Below are 13,809 nucleotides of genomic sequence, written 5' to 3' on the forward strand. Positions count from 1 at the left end.
TTCCCAAAATGACAGTAATTACATTATGAACACTATCCTGCCTCCCCCACCCCCATGTGTTTTCACTTCAGCTAAACACCAAAAATGTTCCCTGGCAGCTGTCTTCAATTGAGGGCAGGGAGGGAGGTGAGCTGGTGGAGAGGAGACCTGTGGAAGGGACATGCTCTTTGAGCCTCTTCAGAAGGAAAGAAAAGGGGAAAGGGGGAAGGAAAGGAGTCATGGCTCAGTTTTTGATGTCAGGAATGCTAAGGACTGCTATGGGGAAGGCAGGCAGTTAATACCAGCCCCATTTCCTCAAGTTCTGATGGCAAAGCCTGTGCACCCAGTGTACCCTGCACATGACAGCTCCTGCTGCAGCTGCACCAACGGGAGTCCCCGTGGGTCAGAGGATCTTCATAAGAGGTATGGAAACTTTTCAGAAACCTGTCTGGAATAGCAACCCACTGACAAATCCCTCCAACTGCAAGTAATTGTACAATGGTAAGATGGTTTGCTGTCTTAGGGGTGAGGAGGTGCTTTCCACACACTACTTCCCAAGCCTTGGAAACCTGAAGTGCCCCTGAAATGCCTTTTCCCAACTAGCACTCTCCTGTATGAGGTGTGTAGAACCTGCTGGGAGCAAGAGATAGAAGGTCATGCTGTCTTTACTTTATTCACAGGAGGCAGGCATTGCCAGTGGAAGATCAGGACTAGAAAAATCAGGGACTACAAGGTGGAGGATCAGGATCCAAACCTGCTGCATGTTGAGGAGCACTGGGAGTTGGACAAAACCTTGACAGCTCCTCTTTGGGGACGAGGGCTCATGCCATCACATTCCTGTGCAGAACTGTCCTGCACTATGAGACCAATATGGTGAATATTATTGCCTGTAAGCAGGCAATTTCACCTCCCCTCCATTTTCCCCATGCACACATAGATCTTATTTTCCTCTCTTTCTGTCTGCAGGACACAAGGTTCTCTTCAATATTACAACAGTTCCAGCAGATCCACTTGTGCTTTTTTTCATAACCTTGCTGAGACATATTAAAAATAAATAAATAAACAACTCAGCACAAAGCTGTTTTCCATGGCGTAGATTCCTGGCTTCCCTTCTCCTTTCTATAATTCCAGCTTTTCTGGGACCTTGTACCAAAACCTGACATTTATTTACACTTGAAACACACTCCTGCTGTGTCCCAGCCTCTGTGTTGAAGTAGCCATTTCCAGGGGAAAAGTCCAGTAATTAAAAACCATCAGAATGCTGGTTAATCACTCTGCATGAGTTACACTTACACTTGCATTTTCAGACAGCTGCATCCCTCTTCTTTTGATCCCCTCATCCATAAAAGCCAGGTCCCACCCAGCCCTTTCCAGGCCACTCCAGCATTTTTCTGCACCACAGGCTTGGAGGGCAAATGTCCTATGCAGGTTTCAGTATGCCATAAAAACCAAAATATCTCAACTGGGCACCTGTTTCACTTCAATATCCTGCAGAAACCCCCAAATACACTAAAATGTGCATCACAGTTAAAAAAACAGGCCAGCCACGTTCAACACTCAGAGCTCTACCTGCACGGGAACATCCAGAAAATCCTAATTTTACAATGTCCTCTTTACCTTTCATCTTACACTAGGCCCCCAGTTCCACGATGGGAGAAGCTGAGCCCCACCTTGCCACACAAGCTCTTCTCCTTAGTCCTTACAACAGCATGCAAGCAGGAAGGTTACTCTTGCTGCCACGCTTCCTGGTGGTCCCAATTAATCCCATGGAGTCAGAACACAGCACGTAATTGGGGGCTGGCCTGCACAGTCGGCAACTGGAAGCCCCAGACACACTGTATTTATCTGTAAATCAGAGTGAAGTTAAGCAGCTCCCTGGCCCTGACAGCATTGGTGTGTCTCCCAGAATGTTTTACAAATTGCTTCTATGACATGCTCAGTGTCTTTCCACATTGGACAACATGTTTACTGAAGGGTTTCTTCTGAAAAAAATGCCAAGGACAGCCTGTTGGGATCAGAATAAATTCAAGAGGATATGCTGTCCTTTTTTATTTTTTACCCATCAATAGCTATTGTGCTGTTTGAAGAACTTAGAAGAGTTTTGTTACTGGAAAGCTTTTCAACACTTTGACTTCTACTTTTTTACCCTTCTTTCTCTGCAAAATGCCACTTGCAATTCCCCCCCTTTTATTTTTCCTGGGTGATTATGCTAAAACTTCTGCTCAAAGGCTTTTGGCCAAATTTTGCCCTCAGATATGCACATTCAACTGCCAGTGAAATTAGTGGCTTGTTTGCATGCGAGTTGGAGGAAGGAATTTGGCTTCATTGGCAACATTTTCTGAGCGGTCACAGAGCGCATGCACACCAATTTTTTTGGGCCCCTGCTTCAGACACCACGGCCAAGAGGCAGCTAAATTCCCAGCCCACCTCAGGTTGCATGCCGAAATCTTCGCACTGGTGAGTGGTGCAGGAAGCATACTCAGGCCTCGGCACTGGAGGGGCTGTGACATATCCCCATGCAATGCCAGCATGGGAGCCAGATGCTGGTTTTGCTCTCCAGGACCTCCGCACGCCTTTTTGGTCACAACCCAGCTCAGCTGCAGGTAGGGTCAGCATGGACAAAAGCTGGTGTTATGCATTAATAACATGCATTATCCTCACAACGAGGATCTCCCTGAGGTTCTTGATGGGCTCGTGAGTGATTCACCTCGTGTAGGAGCAGCTCCCTTGCTCTCCCGCTGGTTACAGAGAGAGATGAGTATCTCCATGTGCTGCCTAGAGTTATTTCACCAGACATCCACAGGCTCAGATGTCACATCCCATCAGCTACCCCCCACAAAGGCAGAGTGGAAGGAGGTTTGCTTTTATCCTTCCTGGCATCTGGAAATGTAACAGCTACTCTTTGATCATTTGCTCCCATTCAGGCTGGTACCTTCAATGTGTGGAGGCAGCAAAAAGGACCTCAAGGGTGGGTCTTCCAGTTGACCTTGGCAGGAAGAACAGGTCACAGAAAGGCTGTTTTCAGGACTGTGGCAGACTCTGGTAACGACTCAACTGACTTTGTGCCCAAAAGTCAGACGAGGCAAAGCTCAGACCTTTCCCACAGACATATGTGCATTTAAATGCGAGCACACACACACATATAAATACATACAGGCAAACATAAAATTAACATCCCTCAGCCCTTATTGATTCTAGTGAAAAGGAATTAGCATGCAAGCTAGCCTTGTGCTGGGATCCTGGCATGACCAAGCCGTTTTGTGGAAGCTTGGCTCCTTTCCTATGGCTATGCCTGCCTGGTGGTCTTCATGGACAAATCTGCCACTACATGGAAATCAGGACAGAGGAAGCAGTGCTGTAAGCGGCTGGTCCCCTTGTTATTTCAGTTAGTGGCAATGAATGGTAATGAATTCCAAGATGGGTGGAGAGTGGAAAAATGAACCAGCCCAGCTTTAATCCCTTTTGTTTGTTCAGCTAACAGCATAATCTCCAAATGTCCACAGACAGTTCTTCAGAAAAAGGAGGATAAAGAGCAAAGCATGTAACATGCACAATACATTTCCAGTCAAAGGTCTTCCTGGTACTTGTGTCTATCTGTGTTCCAAACCACTCCATACTGAGATGGTGTTTTTTCCCCTATGTATCTCTGATCCAGGCCCCAGCCAACCTACTTTTAAAACTTGATTTTTCCCTGTCTTAGGTTTTGGGAACCACCCTAAGACTGAAATTGGCTGTTTGTAGAGATCTCTCAAGTTAGTTGTCAAACAGAAGACACATAAGGCATTTCCAGTCTACAGAAATGAATCCTGCTTTTTGTCAACAGGATTTCTTAACACCTCTGGACCAGCACCTTCTTCCAGAAATACCCAAACAACTCAATCATTAAGGCTGCTAAATCTTCCAGTCATTCAGTTGACTGTCTTGGCCCTTATCCTGCAGTTCATGTTCTGCAACAGTCCCACTGACCCTCGTGGAGCTGATCATTGAACAAACGCTCCTTGCCGTCAACAAGAGCATCAGAATGTGACTTTGTAGGAACACACAGGACTTAACAGACCTATTGGGATAGTGCAAGACTTTCAGACCTTCTGCCCAGACAGTGCTCACAAATAGATTGCAACAGCTTCACTTTGATTTTTGACCTGGAAATATTTCTATTCTTCAGAAGTCTCTCTACCGTAGTAAATGTGAGGGATTTTTTTTTTCACTGAACTTGTCCTCTGGCATCCAAGTAGTCCCAGTGGAGCTGAACCAAAAAAACCTCAATAAACTGCTCAACTAAAAGAACAAAAATAATTGCCCCCAAAGGAAGAACCTCTCCAGTGTCATGGCTACACAACACAGTGATAAAACTGAGCAAAATTCGTCTTGGTCTCTGTTGACTCCTGAGACCTGGATGGATTTTGTTGCCACCACTTTGAACTGGAGGACACAAAAGACCTCATTTATTCTTACTTCTTCGTTCCCTGCCATAAAAGCCAGGAAATGCAGTAATATGGCATTTCCAGTGCCATTTCATTCACTTTGTGCCTGAATTATTTTTATTTCCCAAGGCAAATGGAGAAGCGTGAGACAAGCATCCGTCCTTAATTCCAAATTTCCTGCCATTGCCCATTTTAAACCATAGATTTAACGTTGTTAGGATAACATTTTCTTCTATATGTGTCTTACCATTGATGTTAACCACTTACTGTTTATTTCCTACAGCAGCTGGGAACATGGAAACATGTACTGAAAGGACTGAGTCACCTCCCTGTTGTCTCATGTTAGCCTTGCACGGCTCAGTAAGGTCATTCTTGTCTCCAAATTCAGGAGCCCCTCATTGTGGCTGAGCACAGACCTTCAAATAGAAGAAACAAGTAGCAAGGAGCCCTGCCAAAACAGGGAAGGGGGACAAACAAACAGCGAAAAGGGACAGACAGTGGACCTTAAATCCCACCAAATGCAAAGCAAATAGCACTGAAGGAAAGGGGTCTCCTGCTACTCTGTCTGGTTGTCAGAACAGCCAGGATTGCAGCTCTTTGTGGAGGACAAGAGCTGGCAAGGATGGGGGAGAGCCTTTATTTCCTCCTCAGTTTACACCACCAGCTGGAGGCGAGCCCCCAGCAGCAGCCCCTGCCACCAGCCTGAGGACCCCTCCATGGACCCAGCTTGGGTAAATGACATCCATCTTCCCTGGGAGCTAGGGATTTGTTGTGGAAACCCTGCCAAAAAAGCCTAACTTTGGCTTCTCTTCCCAAACATTTGTGGAAAGGCTGCAAAGCATCTGCTAGGGCCCAAAGCTGAAGATAAGCCAAAGGCAAGCAGGGATAGATGTCCTGTTAGGATTATAGTTTCTCCCAGAGATGTGGTGCAGCATCAGACCCTGGGTCTCCTGGGTAGGGATAGGTAGAAGATCCTCTCCTTCCTTCCCTACTTCTTTTTCCAAAATCTTCCTCCAGGGAAAAAAAAAAAAAAGGAAAGGCTAAATCTAGGGGGCCCATAGGTGAAAAGGTGAGAGCTCAAGGGTTCCTTGCTGCCCACACCACTTTTGCACATCTCCCTTGGTAAGAAGAGATAAGCAGGGTGCAAGAAAAATATAATTACCTTCCTATTTTTTTAGGGAAAAAAAGGAAAACAAAGATGGAGGATATGAGACTGCCAGCAGGAAACCGGGTCTTGGCAAAGTGAGGTGTAATGAACAGAAAACACCAGTCCATAGGGCTCTCCACAGGGGACGGTCACAACTGTAATGGAGCCATCAAAAAATATTGTTTTCCTTACAGTAACACCTCAAGCTCAATTTACTACAAAGAAGAGAGAGCTGTAAAAGAGCTGGAAGTCTCTTCATCCACTGCTGCTTCCCAGGGACTGCATGAGGCCAGTTCAATTTGCACCTTTTATCACCCCCGCCTGCGCTTCACTTGTTTGCAGGAACCCTCACCCCTAGGCAATAAAACCAAAATTACTGCAGAAAGCAGAATGTAAAAACTACTTGCTTGGAATCCAAAGGGGCTTCACTGAGGCGAAAGCTGCCAAAAACCACTGTTGGACGCCTCTGCCCCAAGTACCCAGGAGCCCTGATCCCAGTAGCACCCTTCACACAGCACTGGAGCAGCGCAAGCTGAGCTCCCCCATTTCCACGAGTGCCTTCCTATCCATACATTTCCTTCTACCTCCGCTTGAAAGCCCCAGCCCGACAGGAACTTGGAGGCTGACCCCACCAACACAGGAAGCTTACCAGCTCTACTTGGTTTTTCAGCTTGCAAACTTTTCCCCAGCTTGCCTGCTTGCTCTTGTCATGGAAGTATAGACCAACCCTCCAAATTACAGCCTATTTTAGGGCCCAGCTGCTTACCACGAGAGCAGCAAGCCCCTCTCAAAACTTTTTCCATCATTTGTCTTCTCCATTTCTGGGAATTAGGGTCCACACAGGTCCCTGCCTCTCTCCCAGTGCAGCACTGCTGAGGATATGAATTGCCTCCAGGAGCTGGTACAGTCATCAGCCAGGACACACAGCACCTGTATGGAAAGGCAGCAGCAGGGGAAATAAAGCTTTTTCCCAGGGGAGTTTATCAGGGTGGATTTTTAGGTGCCTAACTGTGTTAAGGATCCACAAGCAGCCAGAAGCAATCCCCAGCTTGCTTCAGGATGCCAAAGGCATTTTTGTCCATCATCTGCATGGTTCTGTAAAGGCAAGAAATTAGAAATACAGGCAGCCCTGCTTCTGTGGGCTGATAATTGCTGTGAGCTGATAAACTGCAGCTCTTCAGGCTGCTGTGACCTGCCAAGCACCCCTTCCCTGACCCAGAACTCCTCTCCCACTCAGCTTTGCTTTCAGGAGAAATTAGGCTGAGTTTCAAGCAAACCTGGGCTGAGCTTCAAGTGAGCCTGAGCCAACTCCTAATTTATGCTGTCAGCGTATTGTTTGGGGTCAAAACCATAAGACACATGGAGGCTTTGCCTCATTTCTGCTCCAACCTGCGAGCATATCTGCGACATCCTGGCTGCAGCTCTCGGCCAGCAGTGGTCTGGATCACAGGACTCAGCTGGGAGCTAAAGGCAGCAGGTCTCAGAGGCCAGGCTGGAGCAAAGGGTTAATGCACAGGGGCCCAAGTCCAGCCCAGGCAGTTATTTCAGGGTCATGCTCCAGAGTGATGAATTTTCAAAAAACCCCAACCTCACTGCAGGGAAAGATGCTGTTCCTCTTAATTAGGCAGAGCTGCACCTTAACGAGTAACCCTTTGCCTGCAAGGGCGCTGCACATAAGGTGAAGTCAGAAATAGGCTTCTGAAAGCTGTAGAGGCAGTGGGGCTGGGTGTCACCCCCAGTTAGCAGGGTGCAGGGCTGGGGCTTAGAAGGTAAAGATCAAGTAGGAAAATGCTTTTTTATTTAAGGGTAGCCCAGAGACTAGTTGCATTTTACAGACACTGGGGTATCAGAGCGGTTATCATATATGTTTGTTACAATGCAGGTATAAGACACTGATGATATTTAGCTTTGCCTCTTTTTCTCTCCTCCCACTCCCTTTTGAAACACAAAAAGTAACTCTACTCCTGGTCACATTTTGCAGGGTGGGACAGAGCAGACTTGCACAAGGGCCAGAAAAGCCACTGACTCATTTCCACGGCAAGGGGACGGCTGCACATCCTGAGCCCCTCTGCTCCCCACACTCTGACTGAGACTACTTGCACCACATCACTGATGCCAAAAAGGCAGTTCATAATGCAGGAAAAGGTCTCTCACCTCATAGCAGATCTGCCAGGTGAACTGAAGAGAAAAAGTGTAACTTTCTTCTCTTGAAACCTCTATTCCACTCCTATAAAATTCACAGAGAAAGATTTGGCACCATAAAAACCCAAACCACCTTAAATTAACAAAAGGAATGGTAAATTAAACCAGTATCAGGGCACTAAGGTGGGACACCCCCACTCTCATACATTTTAGCAACAGCACAGTTGGAAAAATTGGTCAAGCTTCACCAAGAACATCAGTTCCATGCAAAAATTTCCATATGCTTGTGGCATATTGGTGTGACGTACAAAGTACATTCAAGCCGCCTCTTCACGGCATCAGCACAAGAGGCAAACTGTTGTCTGCGCTGGCAAACAAGGGGTCTGTGACTACTTTCACAGCAAACACTGGCCTGAAAGTGGCTACCAAGATGGTGTCATGGAGGTTGCCATCTCAGTGGAGGAGGACAGAGGAGAACAGCTCTTCTCCTCTGAGAATTTTGCTCGTTTCTATGAGAAAGTTTAGTCTTGCTGGGAGGTTGCATTTATATTGTGGCTGAAGGACTGCTCCAAACTGGAGACCAGTAAGTTAAACAATCTCCCCAGCTTGTCTTTGTGCTGCAAACATGTTCCACAGCGCTTCAGTAGTTTGGGCAACAGAGGGGCTGTGGGTCATGTATTATTTCTGTCCATCTGGAACAAGCATTAACCACAAATAAGCAAATTTGCTTGTTCTTTACTGCAAAGAAAGAAGAGCCTTGCCAGAGCAATGCTCATTTCCACCGATGACAGATGTTTTGGGCATGCTTGGGTACCGACGGCTGCATGTAAGCCAAGAGTCACCCTCCTCCACCCTGAGGAACCGCCAAGTTTTATGGGCTGAAATTCTGAAAAACTAGAGAGGGAAGGAAAGGGAAAAAATATTTTTTAAAATTGACCTTTTAATATGATTCATGTTTACTTTTTCCCCAGATTTTTGACCTGGTGTCCCTGTGGAGTGAAGCTTACCCAGTGGGTCTCTGCTCCTCCTTGCCCTGCCAGTTTTTGCAACCCTGGGCAGCTTGCAGGCGAGGTAGAATGAGCTGGCCAGGAAGGCTGCCTGGCTGAGGATGGAGGCACAGGCACAAAAGCAGGGCCCTCCCATGGGCCATCTGAACTGGTGCTTGAGAAAAAAAAAAACCCAAATCAGGGGATTGCAAACTTCAAGTGCCAGCCCCACATTCCCTGTATCCATACATGCTTTCTCCCCCATCTTCTCATACATGTACAGGCATCTGCTCTCTCATTTCTAACCTCCCACATGGGCCAGGGGGACAAAATGAAATCAATAAATAACCACTGTTAGCTCCTGCATTTTCAAAATGACACTCAGGGATTTGAGCACGTGCAACTTTCATTAACCTCATTTAGAGTCAAAAACAACACCTTGGCCACCACTCTGCAAACACTGAGACCCTTGGCCACTGCTCTGCAAACACCGAGACTTTGCTGCAAGCCACTGGTGCTAGCAACCCCTTGCTGTTTCTTTGCCCAGACCAAGGCTGAAGTTTGGGGGATTTTTTTTTTTATTGCTTTGCTTGGTTTTTTGGTTTTTTTGTTTGGGTTTTTTTTCCAAAGATGAACAGTTGCTGTCCTGAATTAATCATTCCCCCATTATTGTTTCTGATTGCTGATATTATTCAGAGGGGATCTGAGATTTAAGACCATCACATCCCCACATGTCAAGGTTTCAGCAGCAGGCTGACAAAGTGCTCTGTGCTTTACTGCTAAAACTTAGGTCTGCTTGGAAGGGACACCCAGACAGTCTTGTTTCTTGCAGAAGGTGCCCCAAAATTGTGTGAGCCAGGAGCTCCTGGCTCAGTGCAGGGGAGGGTTTAGGTACATCCTCTGCTTCCTCTTCCAAGGCTTGTACGTATACAAATGTTTATTCCAGGATGGGGGCAGAAATCAGCAAGAAAATAAAATTGACAGGAGGTTGAGGCTTCAGAGCCTCCAAAATACTGCATCATTGCTGCTGCTCTCACAGAAGCTGGGAACAGGTACACATACAGACACATTAACCTCACAGTGCAGCTTTTGGAGAGCACACCCCCTCTCCCCATTCCACAAATCCAGAGGATTTCCACAAAGAGCCATAACACAGCAGAGCACTGACAGCAAGCACTGCCACCCGGAGCAGGAGAGCAGGGAGCTGTATCCCACCCAGCTTTGGCAATCAGGAAAACACTGCTGCATCCCAGCAGTACAGGCATTTGTCATTCCTTTTATAAACAACCCTTTTTTACACCAGGTAAAAACCAAGGGCTCACTTGCTGCAGGTGTTACTGCAGCCTGAAAGCAGAGGATTTCTGATTTCTGTATTTTTCCAGCCTTGATAGGCAATGGATGCAATCAGCAAATTAAAGCAATCACAGAGTTCTTTGTATTTACTCTGAGTGGCACTGAGCAGCTCTCCAAACCACAACTCCAATAGCACACTGCTGTACACTTACACACTGATCAGCCCAGACTTGGATTGTGCATTTTTAGAGAAGCTTTAGAAGATATGACAATTGCCTTACTCTTTAGGAAGTCCTTTTCAAGAATACTAATTTCTAATCAGGTCTGGGTGCAGAAGAAAGGATCCTTCCAGGGGAAAGGGCCTTCAAAAAGGCTTCCAAAATGTTCAGCAGCAAGTTTGGGAGGAAGGTGAATTGTTCATAGAATCCTCAAATGGTATGGGTTGGAAGGTACCTTAAAGATCACTGTGTTCCAAACCCCTGCCACAGGCAGGGACACCTTCCACTAGACCACATTGCTCCACCTGGTCTTGAGCACTTCCAGGAATGTGGCATCCACAGCTTCTCTCAGAAACTTGCAAAAGTGCCTCACAGTAAAGAACTTCTTTCTAATATCTAACCTAAATCTACTTTCCTTCAGCTCAAAACTATTCCCCCTTGTCCAGACAATTGCTACAAGGTTTTCCTTTGTACTCATTTTCTCTTCTTATCTACTAGAAAGCAGACAAGAAAAACAGAGAAAATATTAATTTCTCTAAAATGACAAAACAAACCCAAACATTTTTGTAAGAAAAATAGCAAAGAAAGAAACATGTACATGTAAATTTCATGTAACTGAAAACCCTATTTCAGGTAAAGATACTTCCATAAGTTCATTCCCATGGAAGAAAAAAAAAAAAAAAAGCCAAACATAAAACATTTGTAACACTTTTGTCAGAATGTTTTTAAACAAATGCCTTTTGTTTAAAAGAAATTCAGCTGCATCTCGAGCAGTTTAGCACATGTAAAGAAAGTGTGCAGGCTATTGGCAAAGTTATTTCTCTGTCAGAGCAGTTGCAAGGATTTCTTATTAAAGAGAGCAGCTATGGGCTCTTTTCCTCTCCCTTAGCGTCACCAGTGTGGATGATGAATCCATGAGCTGGGTCAGTGGAAAAATCTTCATTATGCTATACATTAGCTAAAAAAAATTATGCAAAGACTGGTTTTGCTCAATGAATGACTTGTGTTCTGCTACACTTAAGCAAAGCTTTCAGGTCATGTCTGGATATCAGTGAACAAACCCTCAGAAGCTGTATTTGTACACATGGATGCACTTCCATACACCTGGTGATAAAAGAACAAGCCCATCTACACAGAACAGAGCCACTGGCACAGGAAAATACATGCTGTTGTACACAGCTGTGGAGCAGTGGAGTTTATCAAACCCCATTTACTATGTCCTCAGACATCTGGCTTAGCCTCTCTGGTATCTGATACAAGTTGTACTCACACAGTGTTCCCCTCAAGCACATGGAAAGATTGTGCTTTTATTTTAACCTTTTTATAAGGTCACTCATTTTTTTCAAACCCTGAGAGAAGTGAAAAGCCTTGGGGTTTTCTTCCTCCCTGCCCTTAGCTCAGGCTGAAGCCAGCCAGCAGGGAAGACACATCAGATGCCTGTGCACAGAAGTGCTGCTGTCATAGCTCACTTCATTTCTGCAAGAAGCTGACCAAACCCATCACCAGACACAACTGTGTGTAAATGCTGAGTCCCTGCTCAATTCTGCACCTACATCCAGATGCAGAGGGATACGAGTCACAGTAGAAAACACTACCTGGGGTGCAGGAGCACACACCTCTCTCACCATCAGCCTTCTCCTCCTATAGCACGGGATCTGCCACCCTAAAAATAGGCAGTCGTCCGACAGCTGATCCCCACACAAAGGGCCCTCCATATCCCAGGAATTCCACATGGCTGACAGACAGGGGAGCAGCCCTGCTTTGTGCCCCGAATACCGCTGTCAGCCTGTCTGTCCCTGCCTAGCACTGCAGCATCCCCGCAGCTGAGCTCGCTGCAAGCCCCAGCAGCCCCACACGCCCCCGCAGATGCCTCTCCCCATGCCCTGCTGCCGAGAAAGCCAGCATGGATTTACACCAGCACATAAAAACCTGCGCTTTTCTTATTCTCACAGGCCAGGCTGATTTTCCATAGAAGAGGCCTTTCCATTCCTTTTCCTTCCTCAGCTAAAACTGTTCTTTTCACCAAGTCATTGTAGTCCTTATGATGGTGCTTTATGGTATCCATGCAAACTACTCACGGCAGGGCATGCTCATCATAGGAGCCAAAGCCTGCCGAGTCCAACAGCAAGTTAGGAGACAAACCCAGACCCCAAAAGGCACAAAGCTGCCTGAAAGGCATCAAAGTGATGCCACGGGCAATGTTATGAAAAGGTACAGTAGTTTTGAAAATAGCCAGCAAGCTTGGAAAGGACTCGCTGCCTGCTAGTGCACCACTCTTAGTACTTTAAATATCCTTGTACTGCTAGTGCTGCTATGGCAAAACATTGCAACACCTCATCATAGTCTTAGCATTGTTAGCTTGGTGGTTTTGTTCCTACTCTGAGAGCAGGTAGGAAATGGAACATCTGGGGACCTGAGGGGGAAGCACAGCCCAGCCAGAGAGGGAAACAGGGGAGGAAAAGCCTAGGTGAGGCTGTCCAGAACGACCCGTGGTCAGGAGGACAAGCCAGGACCACACAAAGAGCCCAGGCACTCTGCAAGAGCAGTGGATAAGGCTGGATAAACCTGGACTTGGGGCAGCACATGGCAGGTATCACCATAAATTACAAGGGATAGAGCTGAGACTAGCAGGGCACCTTTTCAGGACAGCAACAGCCTTGTGTAGGAGCTGTCTGAGCAGTCAAGGCAGGAGCCAGCAGCTCCAGGCTCTGGCTGGGGGGTCCATCTAAGTGCCACCTGCTATGGCCAGTCAGCACCGCAGAGTAAGCCCACCGCAGATGGACAGAGGTCCATAACAGGCTGATAAATGCCTTATCTTGTCATTACGTTATCCACATGCACTTAAATCCCAGAGCAGATTTCACTGGCTCCCCAGCTGCATTTCCCCACTCGCGCCTGCCAGGCTGGGCAGCAGAAAGGTGCAGGAGCTGCTCTGACACCAAATCTCTTTGTTGTCTATTTATACCCTGCCCTCTGGAAGCAGCTCACTAGCGGCTGTCACTTGCTGTCTTATCTTCCCTCGCTTTGCAAACCGTCTCTTGGCAGCCCATGGCACCCCTGCCACTGCCTGGGAGGCTGCTCCCTTCCAACTCACTGGATTTTTGTTAAAATGGAAAAAAAAACGGTAAACATCACAAGGCACTGTTTGGTTAAAAGGCAAAAATCCAGGGCTTTGTTCTTCTTTGTCAGAGGCATAAGGATTTGCCAATGATCCCAAGATCCAAGCCCTTGCCTTCATTTCATTCTTGCATGCAGAAGTTGATGCCTCCTGCTGCAGAAGTGGTAGATACCTAAGGCAGGGCACTGAATAAAATTAATCGCAATGAACTCCAGCAGTCCCTGCTTGCATAGCCTTAGATCTCAGAACCCTTTTAAAAGAATTTCAGTATCATTATTCTCGTTTTATAAAAGGCAAAACAGAGTCACAACAGAATCAAATGACTGCACATATGCACTCAAAAGCGACGATCCCAAAGCCTTTGAGCTTGTAAGAGCACCAGGTCAGCAGTGACTGACCCATGGTTTCACATAGCACCCACCTCCCTTCATGTCCCTCGCTGTCACCGTTTGAGGCCTATTCTGTTCACATCTACAGGGACTTCCAAAGAAGCCAAACCATG

The 13,809-nt window shown here is 46.6% G+C and overlaps 1 long non-coding RNA gene across 1 annotated transcript; it reads left to right on the top strand.

Annotated features, from left to right (window-relative positions):
• The first annotated feature begins 97 nt into the window (after positions 1 to 97).
• On the top strand, positions 98 to 1,076 carry LOC138112795 (uncharacterized). The gene is made up of 3 exons (XR_011151839.1): positions 98 to 402; positions 660 to 852; positions 946 to 1,076. It is a non-coding gene; the product is annotated as an uncharacterized lncRNA (long non-coding RNA).
• The last annotated feature ends 12,733 nt before the right edge of the window (positions 1,077 to 13,809 follow it).

The sequence above is a fragment of the Aphelocoma coerulescens genome, chromosome 6 (assembly GCF_041296385.1).
Source record: "Aphelocoma coerulescens isolate FSJ_1873_10779 chromosome 6, UR_Acoe_1.0, whole genome shotgun sequence".
Taxonomy (NCBI): domain Eukaryota; kingdom Metazoa; phylum Chordata; class Aves; order Passeriformes; family Corvidae; genus Aphelocoma; species Aphelocoma coerulescens.